The sequence below is a fragment of the Neophocaena asiaeorientalis genome, unplaced genomic scaffold (genome assembly GCF_003031525.2).
Source record: "Neophocaena asiaeorientalis asiaeorientalis breed wild unplaced genomic scaffold, Neophocaena_asiaeorientalis_V1.1 scaffold302, whole genome shotgun sequence".
NCBI lineage: Eukaryota > Metazoa > Chordata > Mammalia > Artiodactyla > Phocoenidae > Neophocaena > Neophocaena asiaeorientalis.
Window position 1 is genome coordinate 553,486 of NW_020174038.1, and position 25,431 is coordinate 578,916.

At 39.6% G+C, this 25,431-nt stretch overlaps 1 protein-coding gene across 1 annotated transcript in view; it reads left to right on the forward strand.

The window, feature by feature from the left end:
- Positions 1-25,431, forward strand: part of DSTN (destrin, actin depolymerizing factor) — a 33,037-nt gene that overhangs the window by 157 nt on the left and 7,449 nt on the right. The window lies entirely within an intron of this gene.

The window sequence follows — 25,431 nt, forward strand, 5'->3', positions numbered from 1 at the left end:
GCCGCCCGGGGTCCGCCCGCGCTCCCGGGTGGGGCCTCTTTGGCGCACGTTTCGCCGAGGCCGGGAGCGGGCGGTCGGCGACTCGGGCGGTTTCGGCTTCTGAGGTCCGTGCGTCTTGAGGAGGGAACGAGGCCTGTATTGAGCCACCTGGGGGGCGGGATGGCCACCGAGCGTGACCCCCGCGATTCCGAACCGGGCCTGCGGTCCTTTGCTGCCGCCCCCGGTGGTCCGCGTCCCGCAGCTCCTCGTCCTGCGCGTTCGGCCGGGCGGTGGCCTGTCCGGCCTCCATGTACGGTCACAGATTTTCTTTTACCTGCAAACAGGTTGGCTCTGCCAGCATTTAGCGGGCAGGGGGTGGGCATGATGCTGGGATGCTAACTAAAGCAAATGAAAAAGCTTTTTAAAGTCCATTAAGCTATTCGAGTCGCTAAAAAGTAAACAGATGTTCCGCATATTCTAGGTGTTGGACTGCTTAATTCACGTATTTTCCCTTGTAAACTGTCACTCGTTTGCTGTAGAACCGTGCTCCTAAGTGGACGATCAAGTAGGACATTTTGTCGTTTTCTGTAGTCTGCGCATTCTGTTACCATTTTTGGTCAATGATTTGCAGGCAAAGGCTTACCAGACTTTGCTGGAAATATTACACTGTTATTGCATCTGTCTGCCTGGAAACAGTTGGTACCAGTTTATCTTCCTACACAATGTTTTCACTGAATGACAATTTGGGTTTTCTTAAGGTATTGCGCCTTTCAGGGCTATGCAGACTGGTTCAGTGGTGGAAGAAAATTAGAGATTAAACAGTAGTTTCTGGATGACTGAGGATATGTAGTACGAATTTGATGTTGTTCAGTTTTTGGTTCTTCTTTGGTTTGATTTTGTAAGCTACAAAGGAGATCGGCATCTTACAACTTTCTAACTTCTTTAAGATTGTACTACTTTATATTACTACTTTATGCTAAAAGACTTAATCTTAGGGCTTTGAGTTTTCATAAATTTAAGACCATCCTCTCAGACGAAAGTGCTTTGAATCAGGCTGGAGCCGGCTTTAGTGCCTTCTGATTTGACATAACTTTATTTTCTGTTTGAAAATAGGACCAAACCTTTTTACTTTAGCTAAATGCTTAAACTTTAAAGCTTAACTTTCTTATTTCTATACATTCAAATAAAATGAAGGGTCTGTTTAAAATATTTATGGTTCGGAAGGAGGAGGAGAAATAAAAATTAATCAAGATGGGTGATTCCGAGTACGTTTCAAACTTCGGGAGGTCGGAAGAACTTATGAACTACTCTTGTTAGGATGCTTGCAAAGAAAGAGAGTTTAGAGTACAGGTGACCATCTTTATTTTATTATTTTAATTGACACAGTTGACTTACAATGTTGTGTTCATTTCTGCTGTCCAGCAGAGTGCTTCAGTCATACATACATATATACATTCTTTTTAAAATATTGTTTTCCAGTATGGTTTATCATAGGATGTTGAATATAGTTTTCTGTGCTATACAGTAGGATCTATATGTAGAAGCTTACATCTGCTAACCCCAACCTCAATCTGTCCCTCCCCAACCCCCTCCCCCTTGGCAACCACAAGTCTGTTCTCTTTGTCTGTGAGTCTGTCTGTTTCGTAGATCAGTTCATTTGTGCAGATGACCATTTTTAAAGCTTACTCTTGTATTTAGCTTTATGAGCACAGAGCTTCTCCCTTCATTCCAGCTATTAGAGAATATTATGAAGGTGTACGTTTATTCCCTGATTTTAGCACTTTACCTCTGTATTTGAAACTGTTTAGATCTGTTGGTTGGATACTTGGTTCCAAGTTTCTAAGATTTTTTTTTTCAGATTAAATTTTAACTGTTGATGGATTTGTTCTACGTTAACAAAATCACTTCCTGGTACTCACCAAGTCTTCTCGAAGCACTTGGGAATAAAGCAATTTGAAACCAACTCAGATCACCCTGAGCACTTTAAGATGAGATTTCATGTTTTTAAAGTCTCACTTTACAGTGCCAAAAAAAAAAAAAAAAAAGCCTACCCTCCAAAAAAAAACCCTACCCTCCACAGGAACCACATCTACACACTCCAAACAAAACTTTGGTGTGCGTGTGTACTGGGTGCGCCAGCTTCCTCATACAAAGATTATTTACCAGCCTACCATCAAATTCCTAGGGTTATCTGCTGAGTAGTTCTTCCTGTTGGGTATGGATTGAGACATCACAGGAGACTGGCCTACCTCCTCTTGTAACCAGTGGCTCTCTGGGAAGTCAGAGTGTAGTCTTGTCCCTGAAACAGTAAAGGTCTGCATGATAATCTAACCCTTAACCTTACCCTAATCAGAACTCGGCTCTAACAAACTGAGCTGTTGGCTCAGACCGAATTACACCTGTATTCTTCCACTTGATGATTAGCAAAAACACTCTTACTTACAGCAATCTAGTGGAAGAGGTTGGGCATGTGTTCCTGTGCCCATTTAACATATTAGAAAAGTCTGTAAAGGTTTAATTGACTTGTGGCCTTTTCTGACTCCACATCAGCTTTTAAAATAATTTAAAAATTAATTTTGAAACATTTTAAGCAGGAAGGTACACAGAATAATAAGTTCCTTTGTACAAAAAAAGAAAAGGTTAACTTTTTGCCATATTTCAGGTTTTTATGTTACCTTTACAGGTAAATACGCATCTTTTTCCTCATCCCATTCCCTTCTCTCCCCAGAGGTAACCACTCCTGTGTCAAAGACGTAATGTACTGGCCGATTAAGGAGATGATTTTTGCAGGTTATTGCATTTGAGAGAACATTAATTGAAATGAGGAACATCTCAAAAACAAACAAAAACAACAACAAAAAAGGACAGAGACCTGGGGCTGGTAAACTGAGGAGTCTTGAGGAAGCCTGGGGACATGTCTTAATCTGGAAGTAAGCAAGAGCAGGATCCTTCTGTTGCCCTGAACACAAAATGATGGGAGTGAATTTCTTAATCTTCACTGCTTTTCAGGAGCTCAGGGCTCAGGTAAAAGGACAGCATAGTCACCTGAAACTAACACATTTCATTGATATGTCCATACTTTCAGTTGTACATGTATGCATCTGTAATAATATGTGTTGCCTTGACGTATTTTAAGATTTTACATAAATGTTATCATGCTTCGTGTATCCTTTTGCAACTTTGAAAAAAAGAACTTGGTGAGGTTTAGTTCTAGTTTGCCTCCCATCAGCTGATTTCACGAGCCTGTTTCTCTATTTTCACTACTTGGCATTATGAGACTTTGAAAACCAATCTGATAGGTGTGAAATGGTTTCTCATTCTTTTAATTTGCATTTCTCTGATTAGCAGTAGTTGAGTATCTTTTCATTCTTGTTGCAGCTTATGTTTTTACATGCATGCTCTTTCAGTGACCCTGACATTGTGTAAATACTCCTCACGTCTTCATATAAACTCATTTGTGGAGCCATAAAGTAAATCTAACCTTAAAGGAAAATCAGTGAGAATGTGCTTGTCAAAGCCAGACCTGCATAATGAAGACTAATATACCTTGCCTCTGGCACCTGCTTTTCTTTGCCTGCCTCTCAAGCTGCTAAGTAACAGAAGTTCAGTACTCTTAATTCTAGCCACCTGCCCTTGTGAGGCCCTGGTTGTGGTAGAATGCACAGTGATCCAGAGTAGAGTTCCATCTTTGCCACAGGGCGTGGAGATTAACATCCTCTGTTCTATGCTTATCCTTTTCTTTCTTTTTCCTCCGTTTTGGGGATTTTTAATTTGGGATTGTGTATTTTTTAATGGGTGGTTGCATCAGAAACACAATTTTCAGAGGGCCAGAAGGAATCCCAGCGCCTTTTCTGAGGGTGTTTTTCTGGGGAATAAAGGCAACAAAGAATTTACAACCGTGATGATTAAGTTTTACTTAATTTAGGCTACCTAGAACTTAACAGGCCTCTACCAGAACTATTTTAATTCTCCAAATGTGAGGCTTTTGGACAAGATGGTCAATATGTCTTTTGCTTTTCCTGGGCACTATATAAAATCTAGGTTATGTGTGGCTTCTAGCCAAAATGTTAAAAACAAACACACATGGGATATACGGGAAAACTGTACTTTCTGCTCAATTTTGCTGTGAACCTACAATGTCTCTACAAAATAAAGGCTATTAAAAAAATAAAACAAATAACCATAATCGTTTTTCATAAACAGAATTATTTTAAATCAAAATGGTGTTTATTGTATACAGGAAGATTATAAACATTTGTGTTTTTATTTATGTTAATGTAACTTATATTTTCTTTCAGTAATAATTAAGATACTTTGAGCTGAACACCACATTTGAAATTTGAAAAAAAAAATTGAAACTCTTTAAAATCTGTTGTTTTAACATGTACTTTTTTTTTTATCTACAGAGTAATGCTCTAGTCTGAATAACTAGGCCTGGTCTCTGTCGTAGTCTTTGCTATTTGCATACCTAAACCACAGAAAATAATAAACCATAAACATGATGCTTGTTATTTAAGCATCTTGAGCTACCTTTCCACATAGCCTAATATTCCTCTCTAGGTTTTCCATGAAAGACATACCCAAAGATTTATATGTAACACTCAGAAATATTTTAATCATTGGTGTTAGAAATGAGTTTTCGCTTGGAGTTGTCCTGCTTCTAAAAGCTGTCTCCTGTTCATTTTGCTTGAAATTTTACATTGGGAGAAGCATAGAAAAATAAACATCAGATTGGTTCATCTCAGTAATGCTTTGACAGACTTGTTACTTAATTCATGGAATCTTGGAATTCATGTACAAGGAATCTTCTGTACAAGGGCCCCCATAGAGTTGAGTCCATAGTCTTGAGTGATCCTTAACTCTTGTAAGATTGTCTTCTAGTAGCTGACATTGTAATGCTTATGTGCTGTTTACCCTATTTCATGATTTGTTTGCTGTGTTAAAGAATCAATTTTTGGTAGATCTTTTAAAAGTAGCTCATTTCAGGAAAAATGCAGTCAGAATTCTTAAAATTCATATTTTAATCTGTAGTGTGAAATGGTGGAGATTTTGGCTTTGTTTTTTTGACATGACAAGGGACCGTCAAAGAACTCTTATTCTGTTGCAACAAGGCTTAGGAGGAGCACTTGAAAGGTAGAAACTTCAGTGCGTATTGTAGCAGGAAACCTACATTTAAAACTGATTTATCTGTGTGTTTGTGCTTTTGGATCACATTAGAGGAAGACTGTTTACTACTTTCAACATTTTTGCGTTACTTTATAGGTTGTTCCTCCTATTTCTACCCATGTTTTTCTACCCATAGAATTTTCTACCCATATTCCTGTCTTGGCTTGTTTTCAGAAGATGGCCAACTTGTAAATTTTTAAATTCTTTCACAAAGCACATTTTTGTTGGTGGTAGTGTTTTTTTTTTTAAGTAATAGAGCTAAAACTAAAGCATGGGCAGATATAGGTAAAACTTCTCCAGCTGGCTCTGGAGCTATCTTTTAAGTCAGTTATGGAAGCTCTGAAGCTCTGAGGAATTCTCAAATCATTGAGGCCTTGTTTTAAAAACGTTGTAAGTCATCTTTAGACCAATGTTGTCGAATAGAAATAAAATGTGAGTTACATATGTATTTTTAAATTTTCTAGTAGCCCCATTAAAAAGATAAAAAGAAAAGATGAAATTTGTTTAACCCAATATATCTGAAATATTGTATCAACATTTAATCAATTAAAAAATGAGACATTTTACATTCTTCTCTCATACAAATTGTTTGTAATCCATTGTATATTTTATACTCAGCACAGCTCAATTCAGATGCTCAATTTTCATTGGAAATATTTGGTATATATTTAGACATAAAATTTATAGTTGAAAAAGCAGAGTCATATACTTAAGTTGCTCCAAGCATACTTAGTTTTCCAGTAATGGAATTGATAATGAATTTAAAAATTTAAGTTAATTAAAGTGAAATAAAATTAAAAATGCAGTTCCCCGGCAGCACTGGCCATGTTTAATGAACTCTCTAAACCACATGTGGTTAGTGGCCACCTTAATGGACCAGCCTCAGACTTTGTGGATTGGCCTGTTTAATTTGTAAGGGGACGTTAGTGTGGGTACTAACACTTTTGTTAATTCTTGGCATGTCTGCATATGACTAACAGTGCTGAGGTAGCCTGTGAATCCCTTTTATGGAACTTATTAAGATGTTTTGTGGGACTAGACTGTTGAGCTCCATTGGCTAGGATTTGTATATGTCAATACCAATATGTATATGTCAATACCAATACCTCTCCAAGTAGGCCCACAACAGATGTTACCAAATGAACACGAATGAGTGGCCGGGTCCCATGGAGATGGATTACTTTAATTTTTATACTTTCTATTCCCACATACCTTTTTTTTAATACAATGGGAATTGAGTTTTAAGTACTGAACTAATTGAATAGTACCTCCCCTTTGTATATTGCGTTATAATTTAGTTCGAGTCTTAACAGTGAAAATCCTTTGAGATAGATAAGGCAAGTATTATTAGAGTAGCACCTTTCAACTAATTCTGACATGCAAAAACTGCTCAGTAATGCCAATTCTCTTTCTTTCTTAAAAATGAAACTGAATGGTATTTGATGCTCATTGAGGCATCCTGAACCATAGAAAAAGCACTTGAAAGCTCAACAAATGAAAGAACAAGAAGTAATGCTATCTTAGATAACTTATAAGTATTTACTGCGTGTCAGGCGTTGTGTTAACTTATCTCACTCAATCCTTCTAGCAACCCAGTGAGGTAGGTATTGTTATCATTACTGTTAAACTATACTGAGAAGTGGTTAAGAGCTTGAGCCCAGAGTCTGGCTGCCTAGGTGTTTTGAATCTTGGCTCTGCCACTTACTGACTGTATAACCTTAGACACATTACTGACTGTTCTGTGCCTCAATTTCATCATTCCTCCAAGTGGGGATGACAGTAGTACTTAACCATCACAACATTTTGTTGCTGCATATAAGTAAAGCAATGCCTGGCACACAGTAAAGTGCTTCTCAGCACTGGCTGCAATAATACTAAATACTAATCAACTGAACAACCTTAGATCCAAGTTTAACAGTCTCTTTGCTTTATGTTCTGAGTACACCAGTGTTTACTTCAGTAATTGCAGATAAAGTGAAAGCGGTGAAGGAGTGCATAAAAACATGTTTCTAATTGTTTCTTATTTCTTTAAACTAATTTTATTTTACTTGGAATCATTATATATGATCATTTTTTTATGATCAACTTTTTAATTTGACTTTTGAGGTGATTTTGATCCTTGATGTAAAAATATCTTGTCTTCCACTCATAGTTATATTTTTCTTGAAGTAATTAATGGAGAATGAAACACAGTTGTTCATTGCCCTCAAGGTTTAGAATAGCAATCATCTATTCAATAAATATATGAGAAGTTATTATATGCCGAGAACTGACCCAGGTACTTGGCATACAGTACAGAAAAACAGAGTCCATTCCTTGTAGAAGTTATATTCTAATGGAGGTGGGCAGGTGGGAGGGACAACCAAAAAATTACAAGATCATGTCAGGTAATGGCAACTGGTGTGAAAAAAAATAGGGTGATCAGTAGGGAGTACTAGAAAAGTTGGGTACCTTGGGGTAGATTCTTAGGAAAGTCCTCTTGGGGTGACATTTGAGCTTAAGACTTGCATGGCAAGAAGGAGCTAGCTAGCCATGTTAAGAGCATTTTAGGCAGAAGGAACTCTGTAAGTAGAAAGGCCTTGAGAAGAGAATGAGCTTGACATGCCAGGGACAATAAAAGGTTTGTGTAGTTGGAATTCAGTGAAAAGCAGGGAGAAAAGTAGGAAATGGACTGTAGGCAGGAGCTAGAGCTGGGTGAGCCAAGGTGATTGCGGGTGTCTGGTGGTAGGGAGGTGTTAGGGTGTTAAGTTGTGGAGTGAGATAGGATTTAGGTGTACAAATGGGGACAAAACTGATTGACTGTTGCTATTATTCAATCAGTCAGTGGTAGCTTAGATTAGCATTGTTAGTACTGGGATAGTGAGAAGTGATTGGATATTGTATATTTGGGGGAAGAGCTGACCGGACTTACTGATCATTTGGGTGTGTGGCATAGGGGAAGGAAAGACATCAAAGATAATTCCGAAGATTTAGACTTGAGCCACTAGGTAGTTGGTGGTGTCATTGTGCTGGGGTACTATATAAAAGAAGCCAAAATAGTTTGGCAAAAATTGAGGTTCTTGGGGCTTCCCTAGTGGCGCAGTGGTTGAGAGTCCACCTGCCGATGCATGGGACACGGGTTCGTGCCCCGGTCCGGGAAGATCCCACATGCCGCGGAGCGGCTGGGCCCGTGAGCCAAGGCCGCTAAGCCTGTGCGTCGGGAGCCTGTTCTCCGCAATGGGAGAGGCCACAACAGTGAGAGGTCCGCGTACCGCAAAAAAAAAAAAAAAAATTGAGGTTCTTGGAACTTTGAGGAACAACAAATTGATGCAGAAGTATTACAGATCTTTAAAATATCTTCACATCTGATTGTAATAATAATGTATGTTTGTTATATAACATTAAGGAAAATTGAGTTGTAATGACAGTCCTATCCAAAGTGCATTTGGTGCACTTTCTTTCAAGCCATTTTAAACATATGCTCATTCTTTCAATAAATAAGTGTTAGGTACCTTCTGGGAATCAAGTACTGTTGTAGGTTCTAGAGATTCAACAGTGTACAAGACAAAGTCCCTTTTCCTATGGAATATACATTCTCATGGGGGAGACAGGTAAGAAATCAGTAAATAAATAATTGGAGATTGTAATAAGTACTATAATGGAAATAAGGGAGATAGTGAATATCTGGAGAATGTCAATGTAGATTTTTCTCAAACAGTTGAGTTCATCTGTAACAGTTTTATGTCCTTTATTTCTCACATCTCAATGTGACAAGGGTGTCAATCTAATTTAATGGGGAAACGAATAGCGTCTTCACCAAATGATGCTGGGACAGCTGATGTCCACATGAATGAATTTGGATCCCTGCTTCACACTATATACAAAATTTAACTCAAAATGGGTCAGAGACCTAAATATAAGAGCTAAAGCTATAAAACTCCTAGAAGAAAACATAGGCATAAATCTTTGTAAACTTGGATTAGGCAGTGTTTTTTTGACAATTTTCGTGGTATTTTTAGGCAGTGACACCAAAAGCACAGGTGCCAAGAGAAAAATTGGACTTTATTAGAATTGAAAACTTTTTTGCATCAAAGAACACCATTGAGAAAGTGGAAAAGACAACCCAGAAAATGGGAGAAAATATTTGCAAATCATATGTCTGACAAGGAACTTGCAGAATATATGAAGAACTCTTACAACTCAACAATAAAAAGACAACTGAATTATATGGGCAAAGGCTTTGAATAGACATTTTTCTAAAGGAAGATACACAGATGGTCAATAAGCTCATGAAAATATGCTCAAAATCATTAGCCACTAGGAAATGCAGATCAAAACATAGTGAGATCCTATTTCATACCCACTAGGATGGCTGTAAAAAAACTAACATGTTGGCAAGGGCATGGGGAAGTTGGAACCCTCCCACATATGTTGCTGGTGGGAATGTAAAATGGTGCAGCCATTTTGGAAAATGGTTTGACATTTCCTTAAGAAGTTAAACTTAGGCGTTACCATATGACCCAGCAGTTTCACTCCTAGTTATATACCCAAGTGAAATGAAAACACATGTCCACATAAAAACTTGTACATGAATGTTCATAGTGTTATTCATAATAGCCTCAAAGTGGAAACAACCCAGATGTCCATCGACTGATGATTGGATAGATAAAATGTAGTATATCTGTACAATGGAGTATTATTTGTCAGTAAAATGAATGATGTACTGATACATGCTATGACATGGATGAACCTTAACACATGTAAAGTGAAAGAAGCCAGTCAGAAAAAGACTGCATGTTGTATGATTCCATTTATATAGAATATCCAGGATTGGCAGATACATAGAGACAGGAAGTAAATTTGTGGTTGGCTAGGTTTGGGGTGGGTAAGAATGGGAAAGAGGAGTGATTGTTCATGAGTACTGGGTTTCTTTTTAAGGTGTTCAGAATGTTCTAAAACTAGACTGTGATGGATGCACAAATGTGAATATACTAAAGCCCACTGAATTTACACTTTAAATGGGTCAATTTTATGGTGTGTTAAATATATCTGTAAAAACTATTTAAACTGTAATGGTATTATGCATATACAGTGATGGTACTAAATCATCTTCCTGTTAGATTTTAATCCGTATTGTAAGTAGTGCCCAGTCATCCTTGAGCATAAATCTTTGCCTTCATTGGCATTGTTTGTTCAAAATAGAGTCCTAGGTATGCAGTTACTGAGTCAAAAGTTTGGTGTTTGTGTGTATATATTTCTGATTTTTAAAATTTTCTCATCATAGAAAACTTGGAAAATAGAGGAAACTAGGGAGTAGATAAAGTCACTTATATTCCCACTGTTAGAGATGAAATTTCTTTTTCCTCTGTGTATTTTACTGTACATAAAACTTTATATCTAGCTTATTTTTTCACTTAAACCAAATCATAATTATTTCCCCCATGTCATTAAAAGCTTACTGTAAACATAATTTTAACAGCTGTATCACAAGCTATCCTGTGGATATATTATGATTTTCTTAGTAATTCTTCTGTTTTTATTTGGACTGTCTCATTTTTAGTATTATGCAGATTATTTCCCCAGAATGAATTCCTTGAAGTAGGAATACTAGTTAAAGGGTCAAAGAGTTTAGATTGTTTTAAGGCTCTTGGTAAAAATGGCCAAATTGCTTCCTGAAAGGTAACAGTGAGTAATATCGTTGCCTGTGGTGGAAGATAAATCTGGAAGGGTAGGTTGGTTCAGATAATAAAGGGCCTCTTATGCTGTGTTAATGAATTTGGACTTTTGTGGGTGCTTGGGAATTGGTGAAGATTTTTAATCTTGGGCGTGATAGAAGATTTGAAGAGTAGATGAGAAGGAATAGATTTGAAATACACATTTAAGGAGGAATTTGGTAGGGCTTAGAAACTGAGTGTGACCACGGAACAAATGTAGATCAGTTAACCAACAGCATCAAGTCTGCTTCCTGTCTTCGGTTCACTGACATGCTAGCTCATCCTCCAGAGAAGCCAAGTTGTTAAGCTAAGACAACATCGTTTACCATTAGCTTATGGTGTGTTCAGTATTATCTTTCTCAAAAGGGACTACAGTATTTTTTACATTGTTGCTCTTGAAGTAAAAGCTAAAAGTAATGTATACTTTTTCCATTTAGGATAATTTACATAAAGTAAAATTCACCATTTTTAGTGTAAGTTCTGCAGATTTTGGCCATATACAGTTGTGTAACTACCACCACAATCAAAATATAGAATAGTTCCTTCACTCCAAAAAAGTGCCCATATTAATACCTCCTCCAATCCCCAACAACCACTGATGTTCTTTTTTTAAAAAAAATTTAAATTTAATTTTATTTATACAGCAGGTTCTTATTAGTCATCAATTTTATACACATCAGTGTATACATGTCAATCCCAATCGCCCAATTCAGCACACACACCCCACCCCCGCCGCTTTTCCCCCTTGGTGTCCATACGTTTGTTCTCTACATCTGTGTCTCATTTTCTGCCCTGCAAACTGGTTCATCTGTACCATTTTTCTAGGTTCCACATATATGCGTTAATATACGATATTTGTTTTTCTCTTTCTGACTTACTTCACTCTGTATGACAGTCGCCAGATGCACCCACGTCTCTACAAATGACCCAATTTCGTTCCTTTTTATTGAGTAATATTCCGTTGTGTATATGTACCACATACATCTTCTTTATCCATTCGTCTGTCGATGGGCATTTAGGTTGCTTCCATGACCTGGCTATTGTAAATAGTGCTGCAATGAACATTGGGGTGCATGTGTCTTTTTGAATTATGGTTTTCTCTGGGTATATGCCCAGTAGTGGGATTGCTGGGTCACATGGTAATTCTATTTTCAGTTTTTTAAGGAACCTCCATACTGTTCTCCATAGTAGCTGTATCAATTTACATTCCCACCAACAGTGCAAGAGGGTTCCCTTTTCTCCACACCCTCTCTAGCATTTGTTGTTTGTAGATTTTCTGATGATGCCCATTCTAACTGGTGTGAGGTGATACCTCATTGTAGTTTTGATGGTGGATGAGGCTATCTAAGAGGCTTATGCAAGTTTCCTGATGGGAGGGACTGGTGGTGTGTAGAGCTGACTCACTGATCTGTTCTTTGTCCCTGTAGTTTCTTTCACCTTTGCACGAGTATCATATAAATGGAATTGTGCAGTCATAACCTTTGAGTCTGGGTTCTTTTCACAGATGTATTTGTACATCAGCAGTTTGTTCCTTTTGTTGCAAACAGTATTCCATTCCCCAGTTTAGGAATGTATTCTTTGTTTCCTATCTTAGTGAAAGGTGAGGCAAAATATTGTGGAGATCTTTTTCCCCCATTAGGATAAGGTATTTGTACATCAGCAGTTTGTTCCTTTTGTTGCAAACAGTATTCCATTCCCCAGTTTAGGAATGTATTCTTTGTTTCCTATCTTAGTGAAAGGTGAGGCAAAATATTGTGGAGATCTTTTTCCCCCTAATATTAATAAGTGCTTGAAACAGTCATTCTCTCCACCTTGGATAAAACTACTAATAGATATATCTTATTATTAAGTAGTGCTTTTTAAATTTTTTCAACTGCAGAATCAAATGGCTATTTAACAGGGGAGGGGATTGCAGAAATTTTGAAATGTGTCAGTTTGTTTTATGGGATATTGACTTCTTAAAGGTCATACTCTTTGCATATTGAATACTGTATACATTAAATCTCTTATCTAGCATTTATTCTGAAATTAAGTGATGCTTACATATCAGACAATTTTAGAAATAAAAAGTATATATTTGTGACCTTTAGAACAGAATATTAAGTAGAAAACTTATGTTGATTAAATAAACATTTATTAAACAGCTTCGGTTCCGGGTAGATGGGGGATTGTGTGTATGTGTTAGGCAGAGGGCATTGATAAAGATACCAAGAGTTGAGGTGATGTCTCATGGTGGTTTTGATTGTTTCCCTGATGATTAGTGATGTTGAGCACCTTTTCACGTACTTCTTGGCCATCTTTATGTCTTTGGAAAAATGTGTATTCAGAGCCTCTGCTCATTTTTTAATTGAATTTTTTTTGTTGTTACTGAGTTGTATGTGAGTGAGTTCTTTACATATTTTGGATATGTACCTTATCAGATACCTGATTTGCAAACATTTTCTCCCATTCAATAGATTGCCTTTTCATTTTGTTGATGGTTTTCTTTGCTGTGCAGAAGTGTTTTCATTTGATATAGTTCCACTTACTGATTTTTGCTTTTGTTGCTTTTGGTTTTTGGAGTCAGATCCAAAAAATCATCACCAAGACCTATGTCGAAGAGCTTACCATCTGTGTTTTCTTTTAGGAGATTTGCAATTTCATATCTTCATTCAAGTTTTTAATCCATTTTTTGAGTTAATTTCCTTATGCTGTAAGATAGTGGTCCAGTGTCATTCTTCTGTACGTGGCTGTCCACTTTTCCCAAAACCATTTATTAAAAGAGATTGTCCTTTCCCATTGTACAGTTGACCCTTGAATAGCATGGGTTTGAACTGCACAGGTCCACTTAGAGGTGGATTTTTTCAGTAAATATGTGCTGTAGTACTACACGATCCGTGGTTGGTTGAATCCACCAATGCGGAACCATGGACTTGGAGGGCTGACTATAAAATTATATGCAGATTTTCAATTGTGCAGAGGGTCAGTACCCCTAACCCCCAAGGTGTTCAAGGGTCAACTTTTTATTCTTGGCTCCTTTGACATAAATTAATTGACCATATATGCATTAGAATGTCAATTATAAAAAAGACAGAAATAACAAGTGTTGGTGAGGATGTGAAGAAAAGGGAACCCTTGTGCACTATTGGGGGGAATGTAAATTGGTTCAGCCATTATGGAAATCAGTATGAAGATTCCTCGTACTGATTTTTAAATTTAATTAAAAATTAAAGAACTACCGTATGATCCATCAGCTCCACTTCTGGGTATTTTTGCAAAGGAATTAAAGATGTATGCAACCCCTTGTTCATTGCAACATTATTTACAATAGCCAAGGCATAGAAGCAACCTAAGTGTTCATTGATGGATAAGTGAATAAAGAAAATGTGCACACATATATAAATACATAAATGGAATGTTATTTAGCCATAAAAAAGGAGATTTTGCCACTTGCAACAACATGGATGGAGCTTGAAGGCATTAAGCTAAGTGAAATAAGTCAAACAGAGGAAGACAAATACCTTATGATCTCAATTATATGTGGAATCTAAAGAAAAAAACCCAAACTCATAGATAAAGAGAACAAATTGGTGGTTGCCAGAGGCAGGGTGGTGGGCAAAATGGGTGAAGGTGGTCAAAAGGTACAAACTTTTATTATAAAATAAATAAGTTCTGGGGATGTGATGTACAGCATGGTGACTATAATATTGTAATAGTACTTATTGTATATTTGAAAGTTGCTAAAAGAGTAGATCTTAAAAGTTCTCATCACAAGAAGGAAAATTGTAACGACGTGTGGTGATGGATGCTAACTAGACTTATTATGGTGATCATCTCACAGTGTATACAAATACTGAATCATTATGTTGTACACTTGAAACAACAGGTATGTTGTTGTGACCTAACAATGCTGTGTCAGTTATAGCTCAAAAAAAATGTCTTTCAGTTTCATCATCATCGCAAGTACATTCATGGTTCCGTGATGTGATATGCAGTGAGTTGTCCTTATAAAATCAAATGATGTAAAAATTTTCCTTCTTTACAAGTTGTTTTTGTCAATTAGTTATGAGGAATCTAAAAGATAAACATTATAAGTATATGCAAACAGTATGTCAGAGGTCTGAAGTTCTGTATCTTTAGGAAAAAGAAAATAATAGCAGGTCTGATCAGGACCAAAATATTCTGTGGAGATCAATAAAAATTGCTTAGAAGTTTTTTGCTTTGTTTCTTTCAGAAAACCCTAAAGTTTTGAGATGTAGTATTTTCCTTGGTGTAAACTGAAGAATTGTACCATAAAGAATGGGGAAAAAATACAACATTTCATAAAAATTTTAAGGGATAATCATTTTTCAAAATCTTATAAAGTAGGTGATATTTCTTAGGTAGAATAGGGTTGGAGAAAAAATGATACTGTTAGTTCTTGCCCTTAAGGAGCACAGTCTAGAGAATGAGACACCCAATAGAAAGTTCATCACAGTCGTTGATGATTCTGTGATGGAAATAATCGTCCTCTGTGTTAGCGTGTAGGGTGGTTGAGAGGCCAAGTAAGCATTTCCTTCCCAGAGGGGAGGCCTGAGCTGAGCCCTGAAGGACTTGGCCGGCGGCAGAGGAGGAAGGTGAACTATCACTAGAGAATGTGGTGTATTCAGGGAATCCCAGAGGTCGTGTATGACTGGAATTACGGGGTGCACGTCAGGGAGAAGTGGGAAAGGAAGCTGGAAAGATAGGGCATAAAATGCTTGGCATGGATTTTATCCTGAAGGAAATTGGGCACTTGAAAGAAAACAGGAAAGACCTAGGACTTTTTGCCAGTGTGCTTCTATCCCTTGGTTGCTCGGACCCCCTCCCATTTTTCTATCTAGATTTGAGGCGGGTGGGGGGAGAAATGGGGGCTGTTACTTTCTCCGTCAGGTTTATGGAACTCCTTATTGTTCCTGCCCTGCCTTTCTGACTCCCTGCCTCAGCCTCCCAGCAGGTGGGGAACCTGTTACACCTAGTAAGACTGTCTGTAAATAAGATTGCATACAATTTGAGTGAGAGAGATGATGTTTAGCAACTGGGCCTTTATTCTATGTAATCTACTTTGGCTGTTGAGATGATTTTTCTGTAAGTTTTTTTTCTTTTGGTGGTGGTTTTTTTTCTGTGGGTGGTGGTTCCTAGAATTTAGGTTATTGAATGAGTTTTTTTCCTTACTAAGTAAGGTGTAACCATAAAATGGTTCTCGTGGAACTCTAAACATTAACATGCAGCTAGTAGAGAGTTGCTGTTTGGTCTACATAGGCTGTCTCAAGGACATTGTCTGTACTTTGCTATGGGGTGAATGAAGGACTTCTACAAGTGGAAATTGGCTGTAAATTTAACAGTTTAGTCACCCTGGCTTTGGGGGATGAGCTAGTGTATCAGGGCAGAGGGTTAACTTGGAACATTTTCTGGCTCGCTGCTGGCCTGTGTAGTGACTGCGCAAACGACAGAACGGCGCTTCCCTCGGTGGCGCAGCCCCAGGAGGCAGGCAGATGGCGCTGCTGCCAGCTTCGCAGCCCTGCAGAGGCGCCTCTCGGCTAGTGGAGCAGGGGCTTAATTTAGCTCTTTCTTGGCCCCCTTGGCCAGGCACGGTCTAGAAAACTGTACTCAGCAGCTGTGGACATTTTGGGCTTATCAAGGGATGGAGGGTTTGCCGTGTGCTTGCCTGACTGATCTTTACTTACTGGGCAGGGACAGACTGTAAGGCAGAGCCTGTTAGCTCGCCCCACAGCAGGCCCCAGTTTTCATCCTTGTGACCTTTGCTTCACACCTGTAGCTGGTAGTTGTGCGGAGGATAATGGTAAGAGGTGGTGTGACTCAATCTTGACTGTTAAAGAAGACCGTTCTCATCCTTTGTGTTCTTCATATCTTTGCTGTTCATCCATTTAATAGTCACGGGAGAAAGGAGAGAGATACATCAAATGTCAGTATGTTTTTGTTTTTGTTTTTGTTTTGCGGTACATGGGCCTCTCACCATTGCGGCCTCTCCCATCGCGGAGCACAGGCTCCGGACGTTCAGGCCCAGCGGCCATGGCTCACAGGCCCAGCCGCTCCGCGACACGCGGGATCCTCCCGCACCGGGGCACGAACCCACATCCCCTGCATCGGCAGGCGGACTCCCAACCACTGCGCCACCAGGGAAGCCCTGTCAGTATGTTTTTTAAATCTGTAGTTGTGGTCGTCAGAGAACAGGTAGAAATTACTGTTTCAAAAATTTTAAGCTGTCTGGTTGTTTTGACTCTTTCAAATTAACACTCAGAATATCCCCGTGCCAAAAAAAGAGTCTTTATCCCCCCAAGATTGCTTCCTTACCTCCAGAAATAGTTGGCCATAATTATTACAGTAAACTGGAGTTGAAATCCTTGCCCTTGGGGGCATTATTTTACTGCCTAGTATAGTAACGGTGGTTCCTGAGGACAGGAGGCATCCATAACGCTAAATAGTATAGTGTTTTTCCAAGGTAGAAAACGATGTAATATGTTTTATAGATTTGTCTACCCAATATATACTATTTTGGTACATATTGAGTTAATTTTATGTGTTATTTTATGTTAAACTATTTAAAATCCTCAGTTGCATTAGCCATATTTCATGTGCTCAGTAGCCATGTGTGGTAGTGGCTGCCATATTGGACAGTGCAGACAGAGAACATTTGTATCATCACAGAAAGTTCTGTCTGTTTTTCAGCACAGCTTCAAGGTGGTGTTGGAGGTGGAGTGTCTTAGCATCATTTGCATATGGCTACCTATTTTCCTGTTTTCAGTATGATAACTAAGCCAGAAAGACATACTGTTTACCTCCTCCAGAGAATAACCTCCAGTATTCCAGGGAGTGGGGTGGCGGCAGAGTGGATTTCAGGAGGGGATCTAGAGACCTAAATGCTTCTCAGACTAATTTCATTCATTCTTATTTGAACTCTCAGTGGCTTTTTGGTAGGGAGGTAAATTAAATGTATGTATTCTGCCTCCCATCTTGACACAGGATCTGTGAGGTTCTTAAATCTTACATGTAGAAATGTCCCTGAAGTACTTGTCACTCTCATTTTATTTGTTGTGTGAACATTATTGCTCAGAGGCACCAGTTGTAGCCAAAAGCCTAAATGTTCTGTAGTCAGTAATTTTCTGATTCTCTTGGCCCTTGTGCAAGGCATGGTGTAAATAAAGGATAATTGTGAACCCATTTTTAAACTCCCCAACTCCTTTGATTAGCAGTTATGGTGGGTGGTTTAAGAGTTGGTAGGTTGAGAAAGGACCTAATTAATGCCATTTTTTTCTGCCAGGTGTTTGTAAATTTGAAACTGTATTTGTCTGCTATGCAGTATTCTTTCAAATGTTTCAGACGCTCAGCTTAGAAAAATAATTTTTTAAAAATTAATAATTTTCTGAGACAAAACAATAACTTTCATTCCTGTTTTCTCCAATGAGGATTGGGTTAAGTGTAGTTGGCATCAGTTATGGAGCCAGCAGGCGTCCTACCTGAGTTTGGTAGTATAGACATAGACCACTGTTTCTGAAGTTTTGTTGAAAGGTAGGCTGCTGTAAGCCATCACATTTCGTTTTTGGCCTGGTTCTGTTGTCTACAATAATTGAATCAGAAAACTTGAGCTTCTTTCAAAGATTACCACCCTTACTCTAGAAGTGGAGAGAGTTGATGTTTTAACTTTAAAATACCCAGTGTTTCATAGTCTTTTACTTCCCCCTCTGTTTGTGAGTAGTAACTTTATTTAAAGAAGCGTACACTGGGTGAATGTTGAATATAAAGACAGTGCCTCCGTGTACATTATGCATTTAATCTCTGAATCAGTGTTTTACACAAGCTCTGCCAGAGGAGACTCAGGTTTGAGATCCATTATGCTTCAGGTACAAGTTAAAACTGGTAGTCACGTGAGATAAAACAAGTGAAGAATCATTTAACAGCAGCTATTTTAACATGGGGGTGGAGTTCTGAAAGCAACTGTTATTCTCCAGTGGTCACTGGTACAGAACAGAGAGAAACTGAAGTCGTGGATAACATATCTTTTTAAGGTAATCACAAGGCTCTTGTAACAGCAATCTATTTTTGCTCTCAAGATTTTCTTTCCCAACAGTGCAGCAGATTTTGGTCCTATTTCAAAGTATCCTTTAATGGTCTTTATTGTTAAAACTTTGCAGTTGAATATAAATAACTCTTTAGAAATAAATTTAAAATTGCAACTGAATTTGGTTTTGCTTTAAAAAATAAACTTTGGATTTCTTGACAGCTGAGCAGTTAAAATGTTAATAATTAACATTTTAGAGGAAAACTGAGACTTATGGGAGAGGATCTTTTCTATTAGGTAAAAAACAGTGAACAAATGATTCTGAATATTAGTGTTACAGCTGTTTCTAAGAGATTCATTGAAATGTGATAACAAATCCACAGAATTTAATACTCACAGGAATTCTTAACCATCATGAGAGATGAACTGTATTTCAATATAATTGGTTTCTTTTTTAATGCTGTATCTTTTATTTTGATTGAAATACCATGTTGAGAAAGGACCCATAGGCTTTACCGGGAGTCTGTGGCTCAAAAAATGCTTTGACTTTGGGCCTATTAGTTTTAATAACGTACTCTATCACTACTGCTTCATTATAAAAGTTAAACTTGTAGGCAAAGGAGTAAAATAGCAATGAGCTAAGATTTTAATGTTTCTTGAAATTTTAGAGCAACAGTTTTAGTGATTGTCACCTGGAGCTGATTGGAAATGCAGAGTCTCAGACTCTACCCCAGATATTCTGAATCGGAATCTGCAAAACCTGCATTTTAACAGGATCCCCAGGTGATCCTATTGACCGGGTGCATGCCCCTAAGTAAATCAGTTGAAGGAACTCCTTTACTCAGGAGATGTTAAATGACACGCCCGAGGTGACACAGCTGGTTAGTGGGGAAGCTTGGGTGGAGCTGTTGCTCTCATAATTCTGGTGCTTTAATATCAAGTTATCTGCTTTTGGCCTCTAAAAAGTTAATAAACTGTAGTTACTTAAGGAGTAGTTTATCTTTTTTCCATCCCACTAGTCCGTACCCCAGGCTTTCCCGTTCACCCCCCAGAGTCAAAGGTGGAAGAAGAGCCCTGCTGGTGCCCGTGAGCCCATGGAGGGGCAGTGGCAGAGGCGCCGGGCTGGAGGAGTGGTGTCCCTGGTGTCCCCTGCCTTCCCAGTCTGCCCTCGCGGTTTTATTTTAGTCCAGCTTTATAAAAATCATTATCAAGAGTCTAGGCACCAGTTGTTTAATCTTCCATATCAAGTGTATTCCAAGTATATACTAAGTAAATCAAGGTCTAACAAATTCAAGCATATTTTATTCATTACATTGAGCCTAAGGTACATGTTGCCTCGTGCATGTTTTAAATTACTTTCAAGGGCAGAAGTTAGTATTACAGTGTTACTAGGCGTAAAGAAGTCATACTTGTTTAACATCGAAGCCCCTAAAGCCACCGCAGTGGGAAGATGAGAGAAAATGAGCATTTGGTGATATCAGTCAGCCTCCTGGTCACTGACCTGAACACTTGATTCTGTCTGCTTCCTCGCTGTCTTCCCTTCCCAGCCAGCGGCTGTGGAGCACAGGGGATGTCCTCACCACCTCCTCCTTGTACTGTGCCTGCTACGCTGGTGGAGGCCTCATGGCCCCGGCCTTGCTGACCGCAGTGGCCTTTAGGTTGTCTCCTTGCCCCAGTCTCCTCCTGTCCTGGCTCTCTCATGCATGGCTTCGTGTATTTTCCAAAAAATACCCAGTGCCTCCAGACTCCTGGGCCTGCCGTTGGTGGCTTCTCCCCCGAACCCAGTCCACATCCTGGTTTCCTCCTCTCATACTGGAGGAACCGCGTTCTGTTTGTCAGGAACTGTCTTTTCATCCTTTCAGCCCCCTTATTCTGGAGTGCTTTAAGTCACCTTCCAGATGAAACTCTCCTTGATTTACCTGCGTCCCCTCCCTGCCCCCAGTTTGATCTCTACCTTCTTTAAATGCCCTTCTGTTGGAGTTTATCAAGGAATAATGAATGTTTTACCAAGTATTGAAGCACTATATGTGCTCTTTATCTTCTCCACTAATCAGTACACTTCCTTGAGGGTCTGATTTATCCTTGATTTCCTCAAGGGAACACAAAAATGAACAAGACAGACATATAGTCTTAAGGAGCTTACTGCCCCTTTGGGGAGACAGTCAAGTAATCTTGAAGGTAGGACATCGAGGCTGTAGTAAGTGCTATGGGCTAGAGGCATATGATCTCATGGAAGCGCGTGATAGTGGTTTTGGCCCAAACAACTTGTTTTCCAAGTGAAAATTGATCTGAGGTGTAAAGAGTGAATGAGGCACAGTGAGCAGAGGCCCCGAGCCGTGAGGGAGCCTGAATGCAGACAACTGACAGAAGGCCGGTAGTGAGCTTCCTGAACTTCCGAGCACAGCACGGGTGCTGTAAGGTAGGGCTGCAGAGGTGGGCGGATCACGCCTGCGCAGATCAGTGGAAAGCCGCCACTGAAGTGTTTTACGCACGGTGATGATGGTATTCCTGTTCCAGATCTGTGGCTGCAGTGCACTGGATGAATTGGGGGGAGTGGAGGTGATCACAGGGTGCGTGAGCAGTCTGTTGTGTTTGGGATAACAAACGCCAAATATCAGTGGCCTAATAATAGAGTAAAGGTTTATCTCTGTCGTGCAGTGCAGTGGGGTTGGGCAGCCCTCTTCTGTCTTGAGGTGTGTCTGCCAGGGTCATCTTTGCAGGGGAAGGCAGAGCTTGAAGATCAGCTTTAAAGGGCCAGGCCTGGCGGTGCTTCCTGTCATGGTGCCCACCTCTCACCGAGCAGGGCTCAGTCTTGTGGCCCCAGCTGAGCTTGCGAGGAAGGCTGGAGAACGTGGTCTTCCTGGGTGCACGCATGTCCTCGTCTCCCTCCCCTGCAGTGACTTGAGAGGTTACTGGCACAGTTACGGTAATAGGCAGTGGTAGCTTGGGCTGGGAGAATGGCAACAGAAATGGGGAGAAATGAATATCTTGGAGAAAAACTTGGAAATTCAAAGGGCTAAGTGAGGTGAGGGTAGAGGATTGTTGAGGATGTCTCTTAGGTTTGGCGCTTATATGAAACTGGGATGCTGGTGTGTACTGGGAAAGGAGACCAACCTGTATCAGATTTTGGACATGCTGAGCATCAGATCCCTTTGAAACATCCAGCTGCAGATGTTAGATAGGCAATCGGGTGTAAAGACTGTGAGTTCAGAAAGGCAGAAATCTGAACAACGTGCGAGTCATTTGGATTAGGTGATGGAAACCTCGAGCGTGGATACCTCAGGAGAATGCGGAGTCCTTCCTTTCCACCAACACCGCCATCAGCATCTGCTTTCTGCCGGATTGCTCAACCGTTGCCTCTCTGACCTCACTGAACCTGTGGGGTCCTCGGATCCCTTTGCTGGTCCTTAGGGGATTCCCTTTGGAACTCCCCATCATAGCTATTCTAAACCTTTACCCTTCCTCTTCCTATTTTAGAGGAATAAAGGCATAGTCTTTCCTGAGACTGACTCCTGCATCTGTGCCCTGCATCTCATCAGTCTCATTAGGATTCTGACTGTTGTTTGAGTGGTTAAGTATCCTCTGGAGCCAAATCGCCTGAGTTCAAACCTCAGTTCTTCTGTCAGTTTCTGTGTGACCCTGGCCAAGTTACTTAATCTTTCTATGCCTCAATTTCCCCATCTGTAGGATGCAAACAGTAATGGTAGCTAGCTCATAGAATGGTGATTTAGAAGTGTGTGACAATAGAATTACTCAATATTAGTATTTTTTTCTTTTTCTTTAGGGTTTGGCTTTCTTTCTCTTGTTCCTTCAAGCTCTTAAACTGTTAGTGTGGCCGCATCTCCCCAGTGGAAGACAACTTACATGCATTGGAAGTCAGCGTTCAGTCCTCCCCTTCCCTTCGCCATCAGCCATCCTGTCTGCTGTACCTCAGTTCCCTGTGCATCCCCAGCCCACTGCCCTGGATTCCTGCCCATCCCTCTGTCTCCTGAAATGCTCAGAGGCCCAGTCTTCAAGCCCAGTGGTCCGTTTCCAGTCATTCTCGAACTTTACAGTTTCTGGTATTGCTGACCTCCCTTCTGGAAATATTTTCTCTTGGCTTCCAGGATGGTCTTTTCCCCCTAATTACTTTTTCTTCTTAGCCTTCTGATAATTTCTTCTTAATTCCATTGACTTGTTTCTCTTTTGCTACTTAATGTTGATATGCCTCCGTGGTATTGACTTTGGTCCAAAATACCGATTAAGTGGAGCCTTCCTATTAGATTTGTGCTGTTTCCAGTTACTAACTGGTCATCTCCACCTAGATGTCTTGCACATTCTTCAAGATTAACGTGTTAAACTGTGCCCATCCTCCCCCGTCTGTTTATCCATCAGTCTTTCTAGTCACCAGTCTGGAGAATCCATCCAGGGACGTCTTTGATGCTCTTCCTTACTGTTTCTCTCAGCTGTATTGGCTCTGCTTTGGAATGTCCTTGGATTTGTTTTTGTTTTCAGCAGCACTGCTGTAGTTCAGAGCTTTCTCTGGATATTGGCAGTTGCCTCAGAAGTGGTCTTCCTGCTTCCAGTGTCTTTGCCAGTTTCTCCTTCACAGTCTTTGGTGTTAGTTTCCTCAAGCATAAATGTCTCTAGTATTCCCCTCATCAGAAACCTCCATATTCCTCATTCCAGATAGAAAAAAGCCAAAATTCTTCCTTACTGAGGCTTTTAAGGTGCCTGTAAGTTACAGCCAGATTTGAGGGAGGTTAGTTGCATTATGATTGCAGGATACACATTTACTTTCTGTTTTCAATTACTGATACATAATTAATTTAATTTCCAAGTTGGAATTGAGTGTTGTTTGAAATACTTCACTTAGATATTGACAGATACATTCAAATATTAATTGGTTGGATTCAAGGCTTCAAATGTTTCCTTCATGCTTTTAAAGATGGATTAGTCAAATGTGATTTACAAATCACCAGTTATGGACTAGGGAGTTAGAGGAATTAGGGTCTGTTTCTAATTCCTTGTTAATTTTTGTCACTTTGAACATTTTATTCATCTCTATTCAAAAAATCAAAATAAAGATTCTTAACTTGCTTTCCATAGATGAACTGTGAAGATCAGAGCAATGCTACTCCTAAAGCAGTAAAACGTTTAAGGTAGTATTTTTTAAAAATGGGAAAGCGGTAAGATTGTGTAACTTTGGAGGTAGTTTTCTAGCCTTAATTTTCTATATATTCCTCTTTGTTAGAGTAAAATGTTCATTTAGGATTAGATTAGGTAGGATTGAAGTGGATTATGATTAGATGTAGATTAGATTAGATGGGATTGAGGTGAGCTCTTTTAATCAATGAGATGATTAAGTGGCCCAGTTACCTTAATACTAAGTAACTGCTAGAATCTTTGTGTATTTTAACCTCCAGAATTCTTACGTGGATTTCTTTTTTTTTTTTGCGGTACGCGGGCCTCTCACTGTTGCGGCCTCTCCCGTTGCGGAGCACAGGCTCTGGACGCGCAGGCTCAGCGGCCATGGTTCACGGGCCTAGCCGCTCCGCGGCATGTGGGATCTTCCCAGACCGGGGCACGAACCCGCGTCCCCTGCATCGGCAGGCGGACTCCCAACCACTGTGCCACAAGGGAAGCCCCTTACATGCCTTTTTAAGTAACAACTTTATTGAGATATAATTCACATATCATAAAGTACAGTTTGCTGATTTTCAGTATGTTTCCAGAGTTATGCATCCATCACCACTGTCAAATTCCAGAACATTCCATCACTCCAAAAAGATGCCCGTCCCACTAGTAGTCACTCTGCATTCCCTCTCCCCTTTGCCACTGGAAACCACTAATCTGCTTCCTGTCCATGGATTTGACTGTTTTCAACATTTCAGGGAATAGAGTTGTGAGCAAGGTGGCCTCGTATGTCTGGGCCTTTACTTAGCATGGTGCTTTTCAAGGTTCATGTGTCGTGTAGTGGGTATCAGCACCTCATTCTGTTATGGATGAATAATATTCCATTGTCTGGATATGCCACATTTTATTTATTCATCAGCTGATAAACATTGGATTCTTTCTACTTTTTGGCGGTTAGAAATAATGCTGCTATGAACTTTCACGCACAGGTTTTTGTATGGACATATGTTTTCATTTCTCCTGTGTCTACGCTGAGGAGTGGTGTTGCTGTGTGTTAACTCCACGTTTAATGCTTTGAGGAGCTGCAAGATGGTTTCCTGAAGCGGCTGCACCATTGTTGTAGTTCTTTCAGCAACATTTAAGGGCCCTAGTTTCTCAACAGCCTCACCAACATTAGTTTCTGTCCACAGCCATCCCGGTGGGTGTGAAGTAGTTTTTCATTGTGGTGTTGATGTGCACTTACCTAATGACTAATGGTGCTGAGCGTTTTTTTCCAAGTGCTTCTTGACTGTTTTTTTAAAATCTTCTTTGGATAAATGTCTATTCAAATTGCTTGCCCATTTTTAAATTGGGTTGTCTTTTATTGTTGTTATAAGGTTTCTTTATATATTCTGGATACAAGTTTCTTATTGGATATACGATTTGCAAATATTTTTTCCTAGTGTGCAGGTTATTTTTTCA